The sequence below is a fragment of the Rhinopithecus bieti genome, unplaced genomic scaffold, assembly GCF_001698545.2.
Source record: "Rhinopithecus bieti isolate Rb0 unplaced genomic scaffold, ASM169854v2 scaffold_17743, whole genome shotgun sequence".
Taxonomy (NCBI): Eukaryota; Metazoa; Chordata; class Mammalia; order Primates; family Cercopithecidae; genus Rhinopithecus; species Rhinopithecus bieti.
In genome coordinates this window covers 1,785,668-1,812,495 of record NW_016809230.1, presented here as the reverse complement: position 1 = coordinate 1,812,495, position 26,828 = coordinate 1,785,668, and the positions used below count along the sequence as shown (strand labels likewise).

The 26,828-nt window shown below is 36.3% G+C and overlaps 1 protein-coding gene across 1 annotated transcript in view; it reads right to left on the bottom strand.

Annotated features, from left to right (window-relative positions):
- The window catches only part of KYNU (kynureninase), a 164,164-nt gene that overhangs the window by 24,343 nt on the left and 112,993 nt on the right, over nt 1–26,828 (bottom strand). The gene's annotated exons all lie outside the window — the stretch shown is intronic.

Here is a 26,828-nt window from a genome sequence, read left to right as displayed (position 1 = left end):
AAAAGTCTTAGAAGAAAACCTAGGAAATACCATTCTGGATATCAGCTTTGGCAAAGAATTTATGACTGAGTCCTCAAAAGCGATCATGACAAAAACAAAAATAGACAAGTGAGACCTAATTAAACCAAAGAGCTTCTTTACTGCAAAAGAAACTATCCACAGAGTAAACAGACAACCTACAGAATGGGAGAAAATATTTACAAACTATGCATCTGACAAAGTTCTAATATCCAGAATCTATAGGGAACTTAAGCAATTGAACAAGCAAAAAACAATCCCATTAAAATATGGGCAAAAGACATGAATAGATGCTTCTCAAAAGAAGACATACAATTGATCAACAAACATATGAAAAATGCTCAATATCACTCAGAAAGATGCAAATGAAACCCACAATGATATACCATCTTACACCAGCCAGGACGGCTACTACAAAAAGGTCAAAAAACAGCTGGGCATGATGGCTTATGCCTGTAATCCCAGCACTTTGGGAGGCCAAGGCGGGTGGATCACCTGAGGTCAAGAGTTTGAAACCAGACTGGCCAACATGGTGATACCATGTCTCTACTAAAACTACAAAATTAGCTGAGCATGGTGGTGCATGCCGGTAATCCCAGATACTAGGGAGGCTGAGGCAGGAGAATCGCTTGAACCCAGGAGGCGGAGATTGCAGGGAGCTGAGATCACACCATTGCACTCCACCCTGGGCAACAAGAGCGAAACTTCATCTCAATAAAAGAAAAAAAAAAAAAAAAAAAGAGAGAGAAAAGGTCAAAAAACAACCAACCAATGTTGGTGAGCCTGTGGAGAAAAGAGAACAGTTATATGCTGTTGGTGGGAATGCAAATGTTTTTCAGCTATGTGGAAAGCAGTTTGGATATATCTCTAATAATTTACAAATACCATTCAACCCAGCAATCTCATTATTGGGTACATATCCAAAATAAAATAATTTTACCAAAATGACACATGCACTTGTATGTTCATTGCAGCACTACTCACAATAGCAGACATGGAATCAACCGAGATGCTCATTAATGGTGGGTTGGATAAAACAAAGATGGTACATATACAATGGAATACTATACAGTCATAATAAGGAATGAAAGCATGTCCTTTGCAGCAATATGGTTGCAACTAGAAGCCATTATCCTAAGCAAATTAATGCAGCAATAGAAAACCAAATATCACATGTTCTCAGTGATAAGTAGGAGCTAAACATGGACATAAAGATGGGAACGTGGGCCGGGCGCAGTGGCTCAAGCCTGTAATCCCAGCACTTTGGGAGGCCGAGGCGGGCGGATCACAAGGTCAGGAGATCGAGACCATCCTGGCTAACACGGTGAAACCCCGTCTTTACTAAAAAATACAAAAAAAAAAAAAACTAGCCGGGCGAGGTGGCGGGTGCCTGTAGTCCCAGCTACTCAGGAGGCTGAGGCAGGAGAATAGCGTGAACCCGGGAGGCGGAGCTGGCAGTGAGCTGAGATCCGGCCACTGCACTCCAGCCTGAGCGACAGAGCAAGACTCCGTCTCAAAAAAAAAAAAAAAAAAAAAAAGATGGGAACGTGGACATAAGGATGGTAACAATAGACACTGCAGACTACTAAAGCCAGGAGAGAGGGAGGGGATCAAGAACTGAAAAACTACTGGTACTGTGCTCAGTACCTAGGTGACGGGATCAGTAGGACCCCAAACTTCAGCATCACACAATACAACCAGGTAATAAGCCTGCATAGGTACCCTCTGAATCTAAAATAAAAGGTGAAGTTATAAAAATAAAAAATAAGAAATAAACTGGAACTAAACCATAAAGTCATAATCATCAAAAGTTCTAATTTTCTTTTTGTTATGGTTAGAACACAAGTCAAAACATTTCTCAAGTCATTAGACAGTTCATATAAACAGCAGTTCATATAACTGAACTACATCAGTGGGGGTAAACTGGGAGGAAAAAATTTCGACACAATTGTTTTTATGAGATGTCAAGCTAATCATAATGGATTTTACTTGGAAAATTATTAAGAATTTACTTAGAAGACAGGCATAAAGTACTTGAGACTTTTCTGGTAATGATTTATAAAATCCATGTCCACTTAGAAAATTCTCAACCTGCATTGTGTACATGTAAGAAAGAATTTTGTAATCCTATTAGACAAAACCAAATTGTTTCCTAAATTACATATTAACATATTGAAATGTGCATCTATGTGAAAAACAGAATTTGAAATATGGCTGAATATGAGGTCTTGCCTCAGAGGTGAAGTACATACATCTTATTACAAAGGAAATAATCACTGACTGTAAAATTTTACATGATAGTAATAAACTTGATACTTTATCTATATAGATGTCCATTTTCACTTTTCAAAGCCTCAGGGCAAGCTTTATTTTAAATGTTAACTCGCTAAAATATTTCAACAGAATGAACTTTGAGAGAAAACTATATTCTAGAATTAATTGTTGTTTAGACTAGTAGCCAAAGGACAGATTTTGAACAGTCTGGAGAAAAAAAAGGAAAGGAGGTAAGAATATGTTTCAGGTGTGAGGAAATAGACTATTCTTAGGGCAAAGACATGTCTCTGGCCTTACTCCAAACTGAACTCGAGCCACTGAGTTAAATTCAAAGAACCTATCAATGAATTTCACTGTTGAAGTTGACATTCTGTCTAAGTAAGCCGCACTATTCATTGCTAGGAAAATCTGAGCTTCCAAATTGACATCACTGATTCCAGTGTATCTCAAAATATAAAGTCTTAATTTGAGTGGAAATGTTTTGGATAGTCTCATTTATACGCTCACAAATCTATGTTTATATTTCACTGATCCTACCTAATGCAGAACATCATCTCCATAAACAGAACAAAATAAAGGAGGGACAAAAACTCAGGAAGAAAGAAGGACTATCATTCACATAAACATAGACAAATGTCCAAGCTTACATCTAGCATTTAAGGACATTTAAGGACATACAGATGGTTTTATTAGGTCATAAGTCATGAACTGATAATATAATATATTATCTCCAGCATTTAAGTACTGATCATATTTTCAGTTACATGCATTGACACTGTGAATAATTACCACATACTTATTCACTCTACTTGGCGCCTGAGAATTTTGCATATGCCCCAAGTATGTCCTTTCCACCTCCAATATGCATATAGGATAGGTGATTTGATTTCCCCACACCCTCTTTTTCCATTAGAATTTTATTTTAGTATTGTACTGTTTGATCTTAAAAGAGTTCTGCGGACCTTTTCCATTAAGTTTGCTAAATGTTTAGGCACACACTTAATATTTAGCTTCGGAATTGTTGTCTAATGATTTTTCCAGAAAAGCACTAAATCTGATCAGAAAACTTATTATCCACTGAGAGGCCAAGACAGGAGGACTGCTTAAAGCCAGGAGTTGGAGACTGGCTTCCACAACATAGCAAGATGTCTCTTAGAAAAAAAAAAAAAATAGCCAGACATGGTGGCACACACCTTTAGTCCCACCTACTTGGGAGACTAAGGTGGGAGAATCACTCGAGCCCAGGAACTCAAGATGACAGTGATCTATGATCGCACCACTGCAGTCCAGCCTGGTGACAGAGCTAGACCCTGCCTCTAAACAAACCAACCAACAAACACACACCTGATGAGTTTTAAATCGGTTCCTGTTTTTCTATGCTATATTAAATCTCATGTTGTCATTTCCTCTGATTTGAAAACTATATGGATTCAGAGACAACTACTCATATCATATTGTTTGGAAAACATTTGAGGTGATAAAACTCTAAATATATTAAGAATTTCGCTCATCATTTACAAATAGTTTTCCACAACTTTCTTCTCCACAGTGAATCAATACATTTTATTGCTTCAAGGTTATTTGTTAAGTGGAGAACACCAAAGGGTGCATATAGAACCAAAATTCTAATTTTTAGCTTTGAGTTCCAAAACAAACTTCTGAAACTTAGAGCAGAGACAATTCTCTTTAAGAGCCAAGACTTCTAATTTGCAATAGACATGTTTGATCTCAAATCACGTGTTACATATAGCCCAGCATAAAGTTTATGCCATAAACAGCACATATAAAAGACAACTGAAGAAACAGTGGATCTAACCCATAAATTAAACCAAATTTGCTCCTGCTGAGGAAGGAGAAGCCTCAGAAAGGGATGAGATTCATACCTGATTTAGGTTCCTAATATTTAGCCAGGCTGTACTCCATACTGCTAGATAAATTATAAGGGATGAGACTGGGACGGTTGAGAAGTCAGTGGGAACTCCACATATGTTTGAGAAGACCTGATGATGGAAACGGCCTTAGCCATGTTCCCTCAGCCCTAAGACGCAGTCCAAAGGTTCGTAGATCATTTCTTCAGGCCCCAAATGGGTGCCATAGTCTTGGTGTAGGAATGTTAGGAGAATGGACCTGTGTGTGATAGCACCTCCATTTAAAACCCAGGTTCATATCATATCCCCCAGAGACCCAAGAGACTATTTTGAAATTCCTGCTCCCCCAGGGATGGGTATAGAAGTGACTGGCAGACCCCAAGTCCCCAATGGAGCTTTGGGATGGTTGGGATAAACAGCATGAGGCCATTTCAGTTTCACATGCATCTCGGAAGATGCACAGTTAATGAGAGCAGTTGACCAAAAGGTTACAGGCACATCTCAATGTACTCCAGGAAATGACTATGGGTCCGATGACTCTCCCGTACCTATGCCTGAGTGTTCTGTATATCATCCACCTTTGCAACCTTAAGTGTCATTCTGTGGAGGAAAGGAAAGGAACTCTGAACCAACAGAACTTAAACTCCGAATTTACTGAGAAGAACAACGAAATTCACTAAGCTTACCTAGAAGTTACAAGACCAAATTTCCTGCAAGAAACAGATGTGGGTTCATGATAGAATTAAATTCAGATAGACAAAAAAAAAGAACATAAAATTATTTGCTCATTTAAGTCCATGACCTAATAACATTTATATATGCAACTTTTCTTTAAAATTATCAAATTTCTAGAAATTAAAAATAGAGCTACTATAAGACCTAGCAATTCCTCCTCTGGACATATACCCAAAGGAAATGAAATCAGCACCTTGTAAAGATATCTGCCCTCCCTTGTTCACTGTAGAATATTCAAAATTGCGAAGATATGGAATCAACCTAAGTGTCCATCAATAGATGACTGGAAAAGAAAATATTATGGACACACACACATACAGAGAGAGAGAGAGAGAGAGAGAGAGACAGAGACAGAGAAAGAGAGAGAGAGACAAAGGGAGAGAGAAGTATTATTTAGCCCTAAAAAAGAATAAGGTCTTGCCATTTACCACAACACAGATGAACCTGGAGTACATTATGCTAAGTAAAATAAGCCAGAGCCAGGTGTGGTGGTACACACCTGTAGTCTCAGCTATGTAGGAAGCTGAGGTGGGAGGATCACTTGAGCCTGGGAGTTTAAGGCTGCAGTGTGCTGTGATAGCCCCTGTGAATAGCCATCACCCTCCAGCCTGGACAACATAGTGAGACTTTGTCTCTAAAAAATTAATAACAAAAAAAAGAAAGAAAGAAAAAAGCCAGACATGGAAGAATTGCATGATCTCACTTATGTATGAAATCTAAAAAAAATTCAAATATACAGAGATAGAGAACAGAAGAGTGGTTACCAAAGACAGGTGTGAGGGAAGAAAATGCAGACAGATAGGTCAGAGGACACAAAGTAGCAGATACGCAGGATAAACAAGTCTAGAGCTCCAATGTACAGCATGAGGACTATAGGTAGTAAAATTGTACTACATTTGGGATTCATGCAAAATGAGTAGATTTTCACTGCTCTTGCTAGAAAAAAATGGGTAACTGTGTGAAGGTGGATATCTTAATCTGCTTCACTACAGTGACCATTTTACTGCTTCTATGTATCCCATATATCATGTTATAGACCTTAAATATATACAGTAAAAAATAAAATAAAATTATGAAAAATATTATGGGAAAGACACATGGGCGTTTCTACTCCATAGTCCTTTCTTTTCTTTCTTTTTTTTTTTTTTTTTTTTTTTTTTTTTTTTTGGTGGAGTCATGCTCTGTTGCCCAGGCTGGAGTGCAGTGGCACGATCTTGGCTCATTGCAACCTCCACTTCCTGGATTCAATCCATTCTCCTGCCTCAGCCCCCGAATAGCTGGGATTACAGGCATGCACCACTAGGCCCAGCTAATTTTTTGTATTTTTAGTAGAGATGGAGCTTTGTCATATTGGCCAGGCTGCTCTCGAACTCCGGACCTCAGGTGATCCACTCATCTCGGCCTCCCAAAGTGCTGGGATTACAGGCATGAGTCATCGTGCCCAGTCCAGAGCCCCTTCTGAGATAGAGCTGCTTTCTTCTGTTCTCCTTTTNTTTTTTTTTTTTTTTTTTTTTTGAGATGGAGTCATGCTCTGTTGCCCAGGCTGGAGTGCAGTGGCACGATCTTGGCTCATTGCAACCTCCACTTCCTGGATTCAATCCATTCTCCTGCCTCAGCCCCGAATAGCTGGGATTACAGGCATGCACCACTAGGCCCAGCTAATTTTTTGTATTTTAGTAGAGATGGAGCTTTGTCATATTGGCCAGGCTGCTCTCGAACTCCGGACCTCAGGTGATCCACTCATCTCGGCCTCCCAAAGTGCTGGGATTACAGGCATGAGTCATCGTGCCCAGTCCAGAGCCCCTTCTGAGATAGAGCTGCTTTCTTCTGTTCTCCTTTTTCGAAGGAAACATTTTATATTTTGGAGAACCTCCAACTTGGGGAGACCCTCTGATATGGGGATAACCAGTGAATCAGCAGTTTGGATATTTCCTCCCAGAGCCATTAGGATTCTAGATACTACTTACAGCTTCAGTGATTTGGGTTCTGAGGACTTCTGTGGATTCTCGGAACACAGCGTGAACAAAGCAATATGTTCTTGTGGCTTCAGGCTACAGCAAACTTTACCTTGCTTTCCAACCTTTTCTATTCAGAGTGGTCTTTGTAAACCAATAATCTGAAGTTTCTTTATCATTCTCTACCCAGAAATATTACATGTTGGTGCAAAAGTAATTACAGTTTTGTCATTACTTTCCATGGCAAAACCACAATTACTTTTTCACCAGCCTAAATAGTTTCAGTTTTTTCTCTTTGGTAATCATAACAAAAATACTTGGGAAATAATGTACTATTCAAATATACAAGGTTTGTATATTTCTACTATTTTATGCTATATATATTTATACTATTGCAAATATACAACTTTGTATATTTCTGCTTTCCTGAAAAATTTATTGACATATGACTGAGCCTTTCTTCTTATTATTTTTTCATCAAGTTCTCGCTTCTATTATAGACACACATGTGACCTGTTGACAAAGAGGACCAGACTATTTTCTTTCTGGTTCCTCTAGGTCACTGGAAACTCTTATGAGCAGGGCCTTGTTCTGTTTCTCTTTGCATGCCTAGGTCCTAACATGCAACCTGGCATATGGGAGCTCTACAGATACTTCTTAAAGTGTGTTTAAGCAAACTTTAGACACAACCAAGTAGGTCATTTTCCCTTTCTACCCTTTAAAGCAGTGTTAGACAGTGCCTGGGGGAAGGACTGATCTCTCTATCTGTGACTGCAGTCTCATCATAGTATTAATGAATTTGTTAGTATCAGACATGAATCATCTATTACACTTGTCAAATACCCCACAACTCCACTACAGGGTAGATCTTTCAGTTCTCCAACATGGGGAAAACATATCCCTAGAGTCTGGATGACCTACTTATCAGGAAGCCCCACTCTTAGCTTAAGCTAGGGCAAGATATTTTGTGTTGGTTTTTATTTAGAGAAAACACAATTTGTGTTAGCCTTGAGGTGATTTGACTATGATGCATTGGATCAGATGGCACCTGAGCAACGAAAATAATACTAATGACCCCTTTAGTGGAGGGGGTTAGATACTGGTGATGGCAGATTAACTTCCCTCCAGGTGAAATCTAATGAGATATGATTTCATCACCCTAGGTGCTTAAGTTAGTAGTACCTAGTTTAACTAGAATTTAGGAAACATTCTTGTTCCTCCCAAGATAGTACTGTATGCTTGGGAGGAAAAATGAATATTGCCTTTATTTTTATTTTTGAGACAGAGTCTTGCTCTGTCACTCAGGCTGGGGTGCAGTGGTGCCATCTTGTCTCACTGCAACCTCCACCTCCCGGGTTAAAGCGATTCTCCTGCCTCAGCCTCCCAAGTAGTGGCACACACCACCACACCCAGCTAACTCTTGTATTTTTAGTAGAGACAGGTTTTCACCCTGTTGGTCAGGCTGGTCTCAAACACCTGACCTCAAGTGATCCACCCATCTTGACCTCCCAAATTGCTGGAAATACAGGTGTGAGCCACCTTTCCATGCTGCCTTTATTTTTTATTTCCTCCAGCAGCTTCAACACATTTAGAACTATCCATGTTGAGAGGTGACAAGGAAGATTTTACTGGACCTGAGACTTGAATCTCAATCCCACAACTTCCTACCAGTAGAGAGCTGGGCACCAGTTTTTTAATCTATAACTTCATAGGGTTATGGTTAAAGTGTGAAGTTTCTAGCACAGTGCCTGTCAAGGTAAGCTTATTGTAAACATTAGTTAGATTCCCTCCCCACTTGAATATATCTGGTATTGATCTTAAACCTTACAGATGAAAATTAATGCATGGGGAAGGAAATGTAGAAGCTTATCATCTAATGATTTTGTTAGATTTTGATGAATTAGTCAAAATGATAGGCATATTAAGTAATTTGTCTTCTGGAAGTTTAAAGTAAATGAAGGTGATGTTTGTTCATGAAAGATCTTAATCAAGTAATAGGAGAATGTCTTATGTCTTTGATTAGAAGTCAGAAGACTTATTCTCTAGTTCTGCCTCTGCCTAAAACACAATATGTCAAACACAGCATTCATGTTTTTGTTTTTTTTTTTTTTACATTTATTTATCAGCTCAACTCGTTCTGTTAGGTAGTTTTAGACATCTGAATTGGACACCATTAGGTTATTTCCCTCTTCTCTTTCAGTCTTATGAGTCATTAATGGCCTTGTTATCTACTCCTTCCTTTATATTCCACATTTAGACCCTAACCTAACCCATATCATCTGGTTTACAGAAAAAAATAAAATAATCAAATTTCTGTAGACAAGCAAAATTAATGACAAAATTTTGAAGTGTGAATACCAAAGTCTTGTAAAGAAGTGGTTTTTAGTTTGTTTGTTTTCAGATAGAGTCTCTGTCATCCAGGCTGGAGTGCAGTGACACGATCTCAGCTCACTGCAACCTCCACCTCCTGGGTTCAAACAATTATCTGCCTCAGCCTCCTGAATAGCTGGGATTACAGGCACCTGCCACCACACCTGGCTATTGTATTTATTTATTTTGTATTTTTTATATTTTTTGTATTTTTAGTAGAGACGGGGTTTCACCATCTTGGCCAGGCTGACCTTAAACTCCTGACCTCAGGTGATTCCCCTGCCTGGGATTAAAGGCATGAACCACGGCGCCCGGCCATAAAGAAGTGTTTTTGTATTAAATATAAGAATCAGGATTGGAGAGCTATCTTAAGTTAATTTGAACAGATAACTGAGCTATATTAATGAGTTAAATTGTGTAGAAAAACAAAATCATCTTAGAAAGTAATAGCTTATTTAATGTACTAATATTTGTATGATGTATATTGAAAACCCATTCTTTCCACAAGCATGAATGGCCCTGTGCTGAGTACTGAGGGGAACTTATTATGTCTCCCCCATTAAGGCTGGTAAGATAATGTTTGCATAAAAAGGAGGAGATAAGGAAGGAGTTCTAGCCTAAATGAATCAAATCCATTCACCATAGTTTAGAACCATAAGGGCCATTGACTATTATTTTAATTTTTGTCTTTTGAAAAGAAGAAAATTTACCAAAGAAAATTATTTCTCCTATAGTTACATATCAAAGATGATATATGAAACTTTATGCACATAATGCTTTCTGTGGAAACTGATTCAAAATGTAGCCCTTGGTATTTTCTTTTTTAAAATCTGATGCAAACAGTGGCTGTGAGATAGAGCAATGAAAAAAAATTCAACATGTATTTCCCATTTAGTTTCAATGGGATCAAAACAAAAATCAGGAGCAATATTTCAGTATTTCAATTTTTTTTCTTATTTTGCAAACTTTTCTTTCATTTTTTGTGCATTCACTAAAGAACTGGGTACTTGACACTTCTGTTTGTGGAGTGATATTAAAAATTCAAGAGTATGAGTTATGATGATTGCTGGGTATATCTGACAGAAACATCAAAGACCTAGTGTTCAAACACAGTATCACAGGAGGAAATAATAACTTGTGCTTGAAAATACATTTTCATAACCCAAATATGAAAGAAACAAGGGATTACACGAAGAGTAAAATGTGTTTTTAGAAAAAAAGAACTCAGAACTGATTCCATAACTGTGGTCAAGGCATCGGGGTTTTATTAATGTTTTATTTATTGAAGTTACAAAAGTGCTTTATATCTGAAAAAGTGTAAGTACAATATGATTGTTTACAAAGAAAGAATTTCCAACTTGCCTATCTCATTATTTCATGCTAATCTCTCTCTTTTGCATTTATTCACTTAAGAAATCATATATTTCCACCAGCTTCGTACAAAGGACACAAAGAGATCATCTGGACCTTGAATCAGATCCACTGAAGATTCTAATTGTTTGCCATTCATTGTCTTTCCCCATCCCCATTTCCTGTGGATCTATTACCCCTGTATGGAAGCTATGAAATCCCACAGAACACTTAAGAATGGCCTGGCAAATCAAATTATTGGCTCCTGTCCCAATAAAAATCCTGTTCAAAAGGAATCATTGAGCAAAGCTTCTACAGAGGTAGCTGCTAAGGAAAAATGGATAGAAACTAAGACATGTTTGCTGGGAAATGGGCATAGTCGTTTCCTGTATTCTCACTTAATTTTTACAGTACCACTTTGAGGTAAATATTCTTTCTACCGTTTTCGATTTGAGAAAAGTAAGGCTTAAAGTGGTTAGTGACTCATCCAAAGGGGCACAGCTAGTTAGGCCAATGTCCTGCTCAATACATAATCAGGAACACTGACCATAAGCAAGAAGCTGTGATCAAGATGGCATAACCAGAACAAAGTTGAAGGAGGGAGTAAAACTGCGTATCTTAACAAGACAGCAGGAAAGCAGAAGCTGAGATGCTCAGTCCCTGGAAACTGAATGGAAGAGCAGAAGTGAAAAGCAGGGCTGAGTAAAGTAAAATGGTTTAATAACTCTACAGTAGATACTTGTTACTAGGGGCTCTATATCTATTGTTTACACTCCTGATTAAATTATCCTTCTTTTTGGAGGCCTTATTAGAGTTTTCTTATGTTTCACATATTAATAATCCAAAAATGGTTAATGAGACACTTTGCTAGAAGCCAGAGATAGAGATAGCATAAGGCAAAACAAGCACTGTGTCTGCCCACCATCCCTGCCCAATTGTTTAAAGTCTATTGGGCGTGAGGATAGCTGGGGTAGGGGGCAGTTAAGTATATTCAATGAAATTGTGGTGGGCAGACTCTTAAAGTGCCCTCCTAGTGTTCATGCCTTTGTCCAACTCACTCCCTCTTGCCTAGATAGGATCTGCGACTCCACACCAAGAAGTAAGAATCCAGGGGACAAAGTGAGATAGAAAGAATGAAGAGAAGGAAAATAGAGTCAAAGCTAGGTGTCTGATATTTTAATTGTCAGTACTTAAGGAAGACAAAGTGCTGACATATCCCATCATGAGTGAGGCATTAAGTGGATTGAAACACTGAAGGATATGAAACCAGAGACTCAAGATGTTTCAGTTTCATCGACATGAATATTGAAGTAATTACAAGGAGAGAAGAGGGTGAATGCTGATTATACAAATTGGGTCATTCTTGTCATACTCACCTAAATCAAAGTCTAAAGGCCAGAGGAAAAAAGCACCCAGGGCACACAGCAGTGCTCCATGAGTTGACTTCTCCACAAACCCAGCTGCTGAAACTACCTGCTGTAACCCTAAGACCAGTTTCACTTAGTATCTGCTGAAATAACTACTATAACTCTAAGACTAGTTTTACCTACCACTATCACTCCCTAATCAGAGTTTTCCAGCTCCCAAAATCTTTTCTAGTGCCAAAGAGATTTCTTTCAAAAGGATATGTAGCATTTCTTTAAAATAAATACCCGACATTTTCTTTGTTCTTTAGACATACTGATGACTGCCTGATCTGTGTGCATGCACCAAACTGCAATTCTGCGATTCACAAATAAAATATTAAATTTAGAGATTTGTCTCTGTATTCTATTTTGACCTGAATAAGAGTAAGAGAAATAGAATAAAGAAAATAGTAGCTCTTTATAGAGGTTATTTATATTATAATTATCTAACAATGAGTAGGAAATGGAGTCAGAGTACTCCGGATGTGGAAAATAATATAATTTTCTGCAAAACGTAGCATAAAGATTAATATCTCGATGTAACAGTGATATCATTGAATTCAGTGGTCATAGCAATTACTTAAATAAAATATTCATCAAAACAATTCAACCAGTCATAAATACAGACTCACATAGTTTTCTGCTATGTAGCAACAGAAAAGGAGGGGAGGGAATATTTCATATCATATGTGCTATAAAGTCCTGGGGCCATTGGTAGCTAATTATTTCAGACTGTCACTAATTTTCATATGATATTTTCTTCCTTTATGTCTTTATTCGGATATACAGTATTAATAATAACCTTGTTATTTTAATAATTGGTGGTTTTGATCTTCAATCTTAATGAAATTCTAAATGTTATCTCCTCTGGAAAAAAAATTGCAACTTCATAAGATGAATGCTCTACATGTCCATTTGATAAAAGAAATTTAATCATTTAAATGGATTACTATAACAAGAAGATGAGATTTTATCTTGTTAAAATTTATTTTACCCATACCCCTTGTGAAATAAAGACATGCTACTCTCTTCTATGATATATGACATTTTTCAGGCTATTCTGAATATTTTCATGAGGAACAACATCAATGATGCTGTATTTTTAATGTAAGAGCCCATACTGATATATGGTTAGCTAGATTAAAGTTTTGAAAAGCATTACTAATTTAAATAAAATAAGAAAAGAAAAAAAATAATTATATTTAGTAAAACAACATGTTAGAGAGCCTGTCTCCTATATTATCTTCCAATTGATAGCTCACAACTTGAAACTAGGTGATTGATGACTCCTCAAACACTCAGCAAAGGTCTTATAAAAATAATCAAACAAGTTTAACTTAAAGCGTGTGTGTTTTTCCCTCCACTTAGGTTCTTTTAGGTGTTTTAATAATATTGAGACCAACAAAAACAAATGTTAATTGAGATTTTATTATAAGCCAGACACCATTCAAAGCAATCACTTAATTTTCAAAATAATCCTATGAATTATACTATCATTATCCACATTATAATACAAAGGAGGAAATGAGGCCTCTAAAATTATTGACAAATAGTCTAAGATCCCACAGTTGTTAACTGTTAAAGTCCAAATGTAGATATAGATCATAATGACCCAGAATATTCACAGAAAATGCAAAACCATAGGGAGCAGGTTTGTAAAAATGAACCAGTGATTTTATAAAAGCAATCTTCTCCAGATTACTTCCGGGTTTTGGGCTGGCAGAATGCTAGGCTAGGATAGACGAGAACAGGCTAAGATGGCAGAGCTGCTATTCTTTTTTTTCCTTTTTTTTTTTTTTTTTTTTTGAGACAGTCTCACTCTGTTGCCAGGCTGGAATGCAGTGACGTGATCTCTGCTCACTGCAACCTCAGCCTCCTGGGTTCAAGTGATTCTCGTGCCTCAGCCTCCTGCGTAGCTGGGATTACAGGCATGGACCACTACACCCAGCTAACTTTTTTGTATTTTTAGTAGAGTTGGGGTTTCACCGTGTTGGCCAAGATGGTCTCAATCTCCTGACCTCGTGATCTGCCCTCCTCAACCTCCCAAAGTGCCGGGATTACAGGCGTGAGCCACTGCGCCTGGTCACAGCAGTTATTCTTTTTAGTATGTACAATTTCTACTCCTTCAAACAAATGTTCTTTTGACCTTCTCTATTCTTTTAGAATCTCTATAAGCAGTTGCCTTTCTTCAAAATGCATGGTTCTAGACACTTGATTTAGTGAACTTAAATAAGCATATCACTCATCTGTTACAAGTTCAAGTCTTTACAAACAGAAATAAGGGCTGTTTAAAACCTTTTAAAAAGCAAATAAATGATTATTTCTAAAAAAAACATTCAAACATGAAATACATTGCACAGAACCTAGGAGGTAGTTAAATTCATTTTAAGACACATCACTTGGAACATAGGAAAGGTAAAATCCAGACACAAAAGAAATGCAATCTTAATGAAATCTTGGATTCTTGAAAAGCAAATATTCAAAAGCTAATGAAGTAAAATCAAAAACCACTGAATTAGTTTATAAGTAGCTATTATCACAATGGGCTCATAAATCATTCCTTAAAACTAAATGTGAACAATAACAATTAAAATAGAATCTCCTTGTACTTGGACTAGAAATTCAAATGTTTTCTCATCAAAAAGTAAAAAAATCAAAAAGGGAGTTAATTTACTAAGAATAGATTATATTAACAGAATTTCAGAGAAGGTGTTGGAAGAGATCCAATAAATAATAAAAGCAGAGATCTTAATATGCTCTGTGTTCTTGGATCTTAATATGCTCTGTGTTCTTAATATGCTCTGTGCTCTTAATATGCTCTGTGTTCATAAATTCCCAAAAAGGAGTTTCAAATAAATGTTATCAAATGGAAAGCATCACTTATCATAAAGGCATCTTTGAAGCATGATACTCAGATTCAGTAAGAGAAAGCCACTGGGGATCTAGTGAATATGATTTTGGATGTGAGGAATTATGAAATGAAATATCCAAACTCTCCTTGATCTCTTCAGCAAGTCTTTAATAGCAAAATGCTCAATATGAATTCATAAATATGTTGTTCATTAACTTATCCTTTAACCCCCTTACCTCTCACCTCAACCTCACCAAAACTAAACAACAACAAAAACCTGTTTCTTAGCTTATGTTAAAGAACAATTTCCCCTTTGGCACAAAAGCAAAAATATAATGAAATTAGTTCACAATCTTTCTTAAGAACATACATTTTCATAGAAGGCTGTTGTCATAAGTTTATTTAATTTGGCAACTTATTACCATACATTTAATAATTTAAGTTTGTGTTCAGGAAAGCGAACATTCTTTTTCCTCTTCTCTCTCTTCCTAAAGGCTACAACTTAAAACGAAATACAATTGTCCTACTGTTTTCTTGGCTTTAAAAAAAAAAATGTGCTGATCAGACAAATTGTCATAGCATTGTAAAACATGGAACATGCTGGATACAGCATGATTGTTTATTCTAAAAATAAACAAAGTCTGTAATAGCAACTTGAGATAAATTAGAATGTCTGTCATCCTAGCATCCTCTATAACCTAATCTAAAGTATATTACTTGTTTTCCTCATTTAATAATCAGGGTTCATAGAATCAAAAGTTCCACTAAGCTTGTTTTGTTTAGAGAACAATTGGAGATTTATTCATTTAAATAACTTTGATATAGGCTTAATTTTCATAGTAAAAACTTTAGCAACTGAAGTTTAAGAAATATATACATAGTCCTCTTTCATACTTGAGAAAAGGAAAAAGATAAGAATGTTACAGCAAATTTGTTATCAAGTTGTCTGAACTGACTGTACTTTATTGCATGCATTTATTACAGAAAGGATGGGAAAGGAGGGTCACTGAAGTTATTGATATAGCCAGTGATGCACAGATTTCCATCAAGCTGGTTTTAGTTTCTCAGCTATCACTGCCGGCAGTTCACTCAATTCTGATGCTTCATTTTTATCACTTGAGAGTGACAGCATTCAAAAACTGGAAGAGAATCTTCCAGAGATCACTGGGGTTTATTTATTTTTTCCACAGGCAAACCAAGACTTAGAGAGGTGAAGAGACCTGAATTTGTAATCTTGTTCCACATGAACAATCAGTGGCTCCCGTTTGTCTTTAAAATAATACCAAAATTTCTTAGTTGGAGCATAAGGATCTTAATGTTCTGGCCCCTGACTGGCATGTGTGGAAAATCACCCTGCCCAGCAAGGCTACCCAGAGTTACTGCCTGTTCCCTTTCAGTCTGACTGAAAGGGGATTTCTCCAGTTAGCTTACATTTCATCTTTGTAAGGTTCTCCCAACATCTCTCTTCTTTCACTGCCCACACTGAATGGTAAGCTCAGGACAATGGGGGCTCATTCATGCCCATATACCCAATGCTTTGAATATAGCCCTGTCTATAGTAAATGCTCAAGAAATAGACCAGCGTGGGTAACACAATGAGACTCTGTCTCTACAAAATAAAATTTTCAAACTTTGAAAATGTCATAATTCTTTCATAATGTTCAATATACTTTTTCTTATGAATAGGTTTAGACTTTCTGCTTTTCCTTTTGATTGTTCCAAGCTCTATTCATCTATCATCAGTCAAAATGTTTCTTCTGGCCTCCACTAACAATCTTTTTTAGCCAATCCAATCTAATTTGGATGGCCTACTACAAAAAGTATGAGCTTGACCATACTACTATTCTGTCTTCAAGGAAGTAAGGTCAGTTTGATAGGATTTGGCCATGATTGCATGGGTTCGTAAGTACCCTAGTCAAGATCTTCAGCCATATTTCCACAGTAGGGCATTAATGTTGCTAGACTACCATGTGTAGTGAGAAGAAAGGCTTAGGAAACAGAGACACATTTGGTACAATGCGAGCAGATATTCAAGTTCAGGAATAAGAGTAGTTCAGGCACATATAGAGAACACAGAACTAGTGTCTATAAAATAGCGATCAGACAAAACAGTAGATATGCATCGAAACAAGTGGGCAAAACAACTCAAAACAAAAAACAATGAGAGAAGGAGCAAACAGAGTCTAAATATAGGCAGTTGGTAATCAGCACAGTGGTAGGAAAAACAAAAGTATGGCTAAGTGACAAAAGCAGATTCAAAGGTACTAATGACAAAGAAAAAGTGTTGAAAACTGAGAAAGTAGATTGCTTCAGCTCATAAACTGTACATTCACCCCTTGATGCCAGCAACTGGTCCCCAGGCATGCCCATTAGAAGGCTTGGCATGGCATGACATTAAGCAGGTATAATATTGCTAACATACTCTTAGTGTAAAAAGATCTCTATCAATTCCTAGTTTTCTAAAATATTCATCTAATCCCAATTGTTCTGCTTTGTTCGAAGTTAGCTGATTTAATGGTATTCTAGACAGTAGTTTTAGGATGTATCATAAAATTCAGCTCCATTCTTTTTCTTCTCATTTGTCCACCCATTTGTAAATATTAGTGCTTCACTTGGTTCTGTTACATATTCAACTACCTCTTCAAATCTTACTCTGTAAGAGGCTTGTTCTAATATGTCCAATAAGCTAACAGTATGATAAGATAGTCTTAAAAAAGCACTTCCAGAAATGATACATTTTAGTTAATAAAAATTGTTTTCTGAAGTTTCAGAGTAGGTTGTTCTTACAAGGGCTAAGTCAATACTTTTTGGCATGAGACTATTATTAACAAAAAGGCCTTTGAACATTTTCTGAATATACTTTTCTGAAATATCTTATGATTTTGAAATATTGGCAAAATAATCCTTTGAGTTAATACCGATGCTCCAAGCCCAAGAACAGAAAGTTTTCTAGATTTAGGACTTTAGAAAGAACTACTTGAATTTTGTTCATCAATGTTGATTAAAAATTCATGAAGGATTTTAAAGTTGTCTGTAGCTAGTTTTCATGGATATATTTGGTCTTCATAGAAGCATATGGAAATGCATATTTAATTTGACAGTATTTTGCAAATCATACCCGCTTCAGAATAATTTGCAAAGTAGAAATGCTTCCATATGCTAGAAGATGGTTTGTCTATTATGCTGAGAGTAAAGAAAGAATCGTATATTCAGCAACAAAAATTTAAAAAATACTTTCTTGGGCACTGTAGATTATGAAAGTAAAGAAAGATTAACAGGACAATGTCCCAGGACTCAAAGAATTTAGAATTAAGGTTTCAATCTATAATAAACTTATTAAGCAACCATATCAGACATGCTAAAATGAATTTTCATAGGGATCATTGGGCCCTTAACAAACACAGTGTCACATGGTTATTTTCTGCCTAAATTGCCATGGCTTGTGCCAAATCTTCTTAAATCCTGACCAAAGCTGATTGGAGCAGGGATTGATATGGGAGCCAAAGCAAGCTATCTATAGATGAGTTGTTCATGAGGACAATAGATGCTAGCTCTGGACAAAAGAATTCCCACCCAATCAAATTCTCTCCTCTTGAAGAGCAAAACAGGTGAACATAGAGAATATGGATCATGTGGTTCAGAAGTTTGTTGTGAGTAATATATTCCAAGTATTCTTGTGTAGACTGTGAAGTTAGCCTGCCCCACTGTTGGAAGTACCAGGACCTGGTACTTAGTCTGTGTTGCCGAGGCAGCTCGCAATGCAGCTTCACACAGCATGGATTATTACAACAAACTTCCACCCTGCCTGCTTGGAAATCATAAAAAACCAGATGGATACATGTTCTAAACAAGAACACATGAAAATGTAACAATAGCTCTTCACAGTTAATAGTAAGAAAAAAAATAAAGCCCCTGCAGATTTCAAAGGTTACTTTAGGGATAAAACTTGAAGTAATTAAAACAAGAGCTGAAGCTCTTTGACAAGTTTTACTTTTTATGCCTGAAAGGTTCATTGACCCTATATATCTTCAGAGACACTGGACTGCAGTTCTAGAGCAGAAAATAAATGTTTGGGTTTCAAAGGACTTCAGTGTTCTCAAATTAATGACTATTTCATCATTATCTGAGAGTAGTGATTTACAGGCAAGAATAGCTTTAATGTATGTTTTTCTACTGATAATTACTATTTTGGCTTTCTTTAAGATCTGGGATTACTTTATCTCTGGAGTTAAAAAATACGGATTATTTACTGAATTTATTTTAACTGTGCTTGTGCCTCAATGCATGTAAGTTATTTTATGATCACAGCTTAAATTCGCTACACAAGAAAATTATCTGGAGAATTTCACACAGTAAAATTGTCAAGCCAGGAAGATTTTTTTTTTTAAATCCTTTAAAAATTATTGATCTAAAATGGTTTCTAAATGAAAATAGGTTTAGATTGTATGTCATGATTCCACAGATGAGTTTTCTTCAAGTGGTGTGTCTACTTCTGGGTCCCTTACAGTTACCATTTGGGGACTAAGACTGATGACAGGTGTAACCCACTTCATGAATGTGTTCCCAGAGCGAAGGGACAGCTTAAAGCAATCACGATTTTACCACTGTTTATAATGGCTAAAATATTGTCGAAAGATAAAGAACAATTTTATGATAATGAGGCAGGCTTTAAAATGTTAAGTCAATAACTCCAATTCCATAAAATTCTAGTGAGGAGAATAAAAGGAAAAGATCACTTGGCATATTCCTTTAAGAAATGCCATTTAAGTAATTCTTTCTTCTTTTTTATATCCCCTTAAATTTATGGAACTTATGAGGTGAATCTCTCTCACAGGCAACAATTTTAGTTTTCAATGTAACAGAGTAAATCTATTCACTTAGTTAGTATTGCATTCCATTTTACAGAAGATTCCTATCTGTAAGTTTCCCCACCTCCTTGCTCAAGTTCTTCCCAAGCAGCTCTGAGTCAGTCTGCTATACCTCCGCTGCCCCTATGGCAAAAGCAGTCTGAGAATTCACCCAGTAATTAATCAGAGGCTGCCTTATGGCACATATTCTAAGCTTGGGTTTCCTGTGACTTAAATCACTTATTTAACTAGTTAAAAGATACCTCTCCAAACAAATTATAACATTTTAAAATCACAGGCAATAGCCTATATTTATTTTCACCTATGAAAGCTTTTGTACAAAATATTGGTTATGTTTGTTCATGTCTCCTTAATAAACTGAGGATCATTCTCTTTACATGAGAAAGTGAAGATTATCTTAGAAAGGTACCTATGTGAGATAAAATGCAAGTTTTATCATATTTAGTTTCCCAGATAGAAAGATGTGTGTGTGTGTGTGTATACACACACATACAGACATATCCAAAGTCCTTATTATCTGATGACAAATGAAAATATGAAAAAAACACTTAAATAAATAAATTTTAAAGTCAATGGCAGAAGGTTTGACAGAGGTGCTATCTTAAAATGTAGAGCTTAAAATTTAATATGTGATTTGAAAAAATATACATTAAAATTATAATATTCTAATAAGAATAAGGATAAGTCATGTTGATTTTTTAGTGTATTTCTTGACAAAATGATATGGTAGCAAAATATCATCCCTTTTATAGTATACTTAACTTTCTCAGCATGTCCTTAAAGATAACTTTTACAAAGATTTGTGAGGCATTCATCATTTCTCTTGAATGCTTGATATTCCAGTTATTTCCTTTTGAAGTACATTATCAAATGTCCTCCACTTCACCTGTTAACTGCTCTGACCTAGTCTCATTGGCCGTGATTTTGTGATTTAGGAGTTTTCCAAATTCACTTGCATCGTGACATCCTGAATCTCCCTTGAAAAATCTTACTTTACAATCATTTTCATTATGTTTTCACTGTATTGTCTGATATTTATGACATTATATAATCAGCAAGAGAATAAGACTTTGTAGAGTAATTCATAGAAATAGATGCTACTACTACTTGGAGAATGATGTTCAGGTAAGGACTAATTTTACAAGTGGGAAGTTTATTAGTGAATATTTTCCTTATATCTCTGGGGACTGAGATCATTTTTGAATAATGACAAACTCTTACAATTTGCAATCAGATGAAAACAAGGGCTAAAAAGTATGCAAGTGGTAAAGCAGGAAATGAAAGTTTGTTTCTTCAACACTAGTTGTGCATTGTTGAAATAATTGTGGACGAGATACTTTTGGGCAAGAGGATTAAGGACTGAGGTTTTGAGAGAATCAATGAAAAGGTGAAAAAGTAAACCTTTTAAAATACAGAAGAGTTCTCACATCCATGGGAGCAGAAGCAAAAGAAAATGGTACCACATAAGCTTAGAGATGTGGGAGGCAAATACTAAAGACAAAGGAGATAGCCAATTACATATGGCTGAGAGGCCAAGAAGTTGTAGCTGAAAAGTCATCCATTTAACACTGGCTAAATACATGCTAAATAAGCAGAACAGGTGCCTCAGAAGGCCGAGGTCATATTTCAACTGCAGATTCTAAAAAACTCACTGAGAAATCTATTGGTACTAGTCTATCTCATTTGAAAGCATCAGAAGTGTTGTGAAGTCACACATCTTGCTACTGCGACCTATACGTCCTGTTGTCGCAAACTTTGCACAAGAAGGCCTTATTCTGGTACTAGATAGGGACTTGATAAGTAGTAATTCAGAAGGGATCATTAGGAAACTAAAACAGGATTTAAAATATAGATAAGTTTCAGGCTACGGCATTCTCAACCATTGCCTGGAAAAGCATATGGAATTGAAATATATAAGTCAGTATTCCCCAGAACAAATGTGCAAAAGATGATCTCTTCATACAATGCTGATTGCACAGTTGGGACAAGCATGGTATAAAGTTATAATTCTTTAAGTCTTTTTGCTGACATTTCTGGATGTTTATTTTTATTCTTTCTGGGACTTTCCTGGGAATTGTTTGATGCATATTCTTTTTCTAATGTTGTTGCCAAATAATAACAACTTGTATTCCTTAACCACGCACTGAAGTCAGCCAGCCTTTTCAGCTGGTTGTTTTTCACCAGCAAATTACTCGTTACAATAAAGGAGATGATTCAAGCCCTTAATAAAGCCTTTAAAATGTCATCACTGTTTAAAACTTTCAATCAAATACCTCTAGCTGATTACGGAAATGTGTTGGCATAATTTAACATTCAAGCATTTTTATCAAAATTGTCAGTCGGCCCCATTCTTGCCCATTCAAAAAAGCTCAGAAGAAAAGTATTTTAGGAGAATCTAATACAATGGGTGCGTGTGGAGGTTTGCTACCCCAGCATGAAAAGTGAGGAACAGCAGGTTTTCAGAATGTATGATTTCACCGGCTAACATAAAATAGTAAATGATAGATGGAATCTTCATACCTCATATTATCCACTCCTGTTTTCATAGTAGACTCTCTATTAACAAAAAAAGAGGGAGGTGGTATCTTAAATCTCAATGTATGGGCTCTTACAGAAGAATCCCTTTAAAGAATTCACAAATCTTTGAATCCCCTAAAGTTAAAAGACTAAATGGTCCTCTAAAGTGTGCCATGAGGGTTAACATTTGTAACTTTTTTAAAAATTCAAAATTTACAATGTTATTTAAGCAAGTTTTTTAGCGAAATATTTCAGATTGTCAAATTTGTACAATTAAGAGTAGTTCCCTTCATATTTCAGAGCAATAATTAACTGTTAGACTGAATTAAAGTCTGCCTTGAAGTGGGGCAAAAACATCCAAGAAGCCATTTATTCATGACTCAGTCCTAATTTATTGCACAGACAAAGTTCAGAATATGACATTGCAATGAGCAAAGGTAATAATGAACTAGGAAAAGGTTAAATTCTAGGTAAGAATAACAGCTTGAATTATGATGCTTAATGCAGTGGATTGACTCTGGCCTCTAATTTACTCATTCTCTTTGTGAGCAAAGGGCTCTTGGAATAGCCTTAGGTCATAGGTTTTGAACAATGTCCAAAATGCATATTTAAACAAAGAGGGAAGTGAAATCTTTTGGTACAGATGCAATTTGCTGTTTGCTAATGGAAACGTCACATAAAGGACTATTTCAAAATTGTATACCAAATATTAGACTTCTAGAATGCAATGTTATATATCCGGGGATACACTCTCTATACGAGGCAGGTCACCCATGCTTATAATTCCTTTCTTAGCTCAGCCTTTATGAACTGTTAAGCTTTCTGTTTAACCAAGCACCAAGAATGCCCCCTCAGCCTTCCTTCCAATTTTCATCATATTCTACCTCTTTATTGAAGGCTTAAACTGCGCAATTATTGCACTATCAATATATAGTCAAACTATCAAAAAGAAGAACACATAATTCAAACATATATACTTTAAAATACTTGTTAAAGAGTGAACGAGTGGACCAGGAGAAGAAATGTTATTTGGATATTATTTATTTGAAATAACATGTTTAGCCACTAGATGTCACCCTTTTTAAGCAACAAAGACTACTTCACAAAGCGTGACATCAAGAGCAGTTACATTCGTTCCACTGTATTTGATGTTCTCCATATGGTTCTCGGCTACATACTGAATACTTTGACAGTGAAAAACTGTTGGTCTCTCTAAACCTCTAAGAGAACAGAAAAGTAAGATGACAGAAGGCTTATTAAACATAGTTAAACTGGCTAATCTTGGAGCGCTAACAACTGAAATATAATTATTAATGGGCAAATAGAGTCAGTAGTCATACCGACTCTAAAGTTTACTCAAAGTTTAAATTGGATTTGACCTTGGAACTATAAATATTATTCACAAGAAAACTGCCTCTCCCCATCTTCACAATATTTTATGTATGGAACACTGTTGTAACATCTGAACAATTACCCTTATTTGAGCAGCGTGATACTGTAGGCTTTTGGGTCTTTTCTTTGTTTATCACTCTTCTCACAGGTGGTATTTGATTTTCAGATGAATAAAAAAGTAAAACACACGAAGGGACACAAAGTTAAGTTTCAGCAAAACATTTCTTTTCTTATCAGGGACAATGAAGTGATGACTGGAAAATACCTTGTCCTTGACTTGTCCAAATCTGCTGCATTCCATTCCCAATTAAAGAGCTCCGATCTCCTAATACAAATTAAGTACAATATAAGATACTTGGTACGGAATAGACAGCCAGGGCTAGAAGCTGACAGCACTGAAATTAGTCACTGACATCACTTAAAAAGAAGCTTTAGGAGTGTGAGAAAACAATAAAGAGAAAAACAACCAAAGTTTTCCTTAAGGTGGCCTTTGTGAGTCAAGCCTAATTTAAGTCCCATAAATTTCCATAGCTAAATTGTTAAAAATGCAACAACAGCTAATAACATATAGTTTTCCAGAAAAGTTAAAAGCAAGGTTCTCATATACATACAAAATAAATAGCCACGAAAGATCTCATTCAACTCACAAAATAGTGGAGGAATCAGTAAGATGGTAGGAAGCCCAGAATTCTTTCTTATATCATATAAGAGAGATTACATTTCCAAGGAATGGAGATTATATTGTACAGTTCACTCATCAAAGGTCTGCTAAAATAAACTTGTTGATAGTTACAAACTAATGTCCTACAAAGTCACAAACCATAAACTTTGAGGTTATATTTTCTGCTTAAGAGAAATGATCTCCACTGGGCAAAAGTCTCCATGTTACCATACAAATTCACAGTGAGTCAACAAAGTACTTAGGGGTCAGTACTAAATAATTACCAAACAATACTTGGGCTAGGGTGTTACAGAATGCCACCCATCTTTTTCCTGTATATTTTAAATTTTGGATTTTTTTTTCATATAACCCCACACCTATTGATCACATATAATGCTGTATTAGTCCACTCTCTCACTGCTACAAACAACTGCCTGAGACTAGGTGATTTATAAAGAAAAGAGGTTTAATTTGTTGACCGTTCTGCAGGCTGTACAGGACGCATGACTGGGAAGGCCTCAGGAAACTTACAATCATGGCGGAGGGCGGAGGGCGGAGGGCGGAGGCGCAGGCGGAGGGCGCCCCCCCAAAAAGCGGAGGGCGCAGGGCGGAGGGCGAAGGCAGGCACATCTTTCATTTATGGCCAGAGCAGGAGGCAGCAGACAGGGGGCAGAGAGACAAGGAGAAGGTGCTACACACTTTTAAACAACCATTCTCATAAGAACTCACCATTCATGCAGAACAGAAGGTGGAAGGCTTCATTGTTCCCATCACCTTCCCACCAGGCCCCTGCTCCAACATTGGTGATTACAATTCTACTGAGATTTGGGTGGGACACAAAATCCAAACATATTAAATGCTTAAATGGCTACACTTAGTATTTTACATACATCATCTCATTTTAATTCTCACAATAACTGGGCTTTATAGGTAGAGAGCCAATAGCTACCTCAGCTCAGAGACCAGAACACTGAACAATCATAGAATATATCTCCAGGTGACAGACCACAAGAAACCAAGTGAACTGTTGAACCTGGGTCTGCCTAGAGGTCTTTCTCCTGGGAGCATAGACTTAACATAGATTTTAAACACTGTTAGAAGATTTTGAATTCACAAATGAGGCATCATGTGAGCACAACCACACCCCTTTGCCCTTGTTCCTATGTCCAATAGTGAGAGAAACCTCAGGTGCAAGACCTGTGCCTGCTAGGAGGCAAAGCTTAACTCTGACACTGCTATTCTCTAGAATGCATAGGGAGTCAAAGCTTAACTCTAACTCTGAACACTGATATTCTCTAGAATTTGTGTATATTACTTCTTCCCCCCCACCACCCCTTCCACCTCAGCACTGGCTTACCCTTTGGGTTGATATAATACATCAGATCTTTTATTTCAATTTAAATAAACGGAGAGTGAGAAATGGCCAGGGTTATGAGTCATGATACAAAAGCAAGCAATATCTTATATACTGTCTATGTGGAAAACATAGTATTCTTATAATATTTGCTTTTCAATCTTCTCAGAGATGTTGGGACATGGAGGGAAATATAATGTAGTGATAATGATATTCAAGTAAGATGTCTGCTTGACTTAATATCTGTCTAAAGAAAATGTTGTCTTAAGTTTAAAACCTTAAATCCTTGAAAAAAATTTAGACACAACGAAAGAAACTATAGAAAATCATCTTAAATTCCTAGGATTTATATGCATAGAACTTCAGAAATGTGAGGTGCTCCAAACTCTATTACCAATTCAGCCTCAATTCTTGTAAAGATTATACCACTCAGCCAGTGGCTGAGAAAATTCAGAAAACTAATCAAACATTATTACATTATCTATTAGGAGTCTAGACAGTCTCCTCATCACACATACTCCAATACAACAACTATGAAAAGGGATTTTTTTTTCTTCCCAGCATATTATTTCTTTATCTCCATACCAGAAAAAAAGTAGAAGGAACACTTATGAGTTCCTTGGTCAAATAAAAATGTGTAAGTTTGCTGGTGTATTACATATGCATTTATACTTGCTCTAAAATATGAAGAGTTCTATAAAACGGAAAAGTATTACTTTTTATGTAGTCAGTCTGTTGTTCAGTGTTCTGCGCTTCCTCGGGTTTCATGGATTATAAAGTCTTTTAGGACAGAAGATATACCCTACAAGCTATCATGTAACATTTATAGCTTTAAAGGTAGATGTAATTTTAATAATAACATGCCACATTTAAGGCTCTATTAGGCACAGCTCTGGTTGCCTTCGATTTATTCATCAACGTGAGGAATCTGAAATTTTCTAAAGTCTAATTTTTGAAAAAAAATATTCAAGTGGTCTCTTTGCATTAAACCATCTGCTCTACATGATTGCAGTGACTCGTTTTTAGCACTGAAGCTTCCCTTTTGATTAAATTTCTTGTTCAACCAATTGAATTCTTTGGAAAGCATTTATTTCGAATGAAGTATATTGCTGTTAGCAGAGTAGGAAAATCATTACAATCCAATCCTAATTCCTATTGGATAGCATCTTAGAGAACTCATGTAAATTTAACATATGTTAATGCAAATTA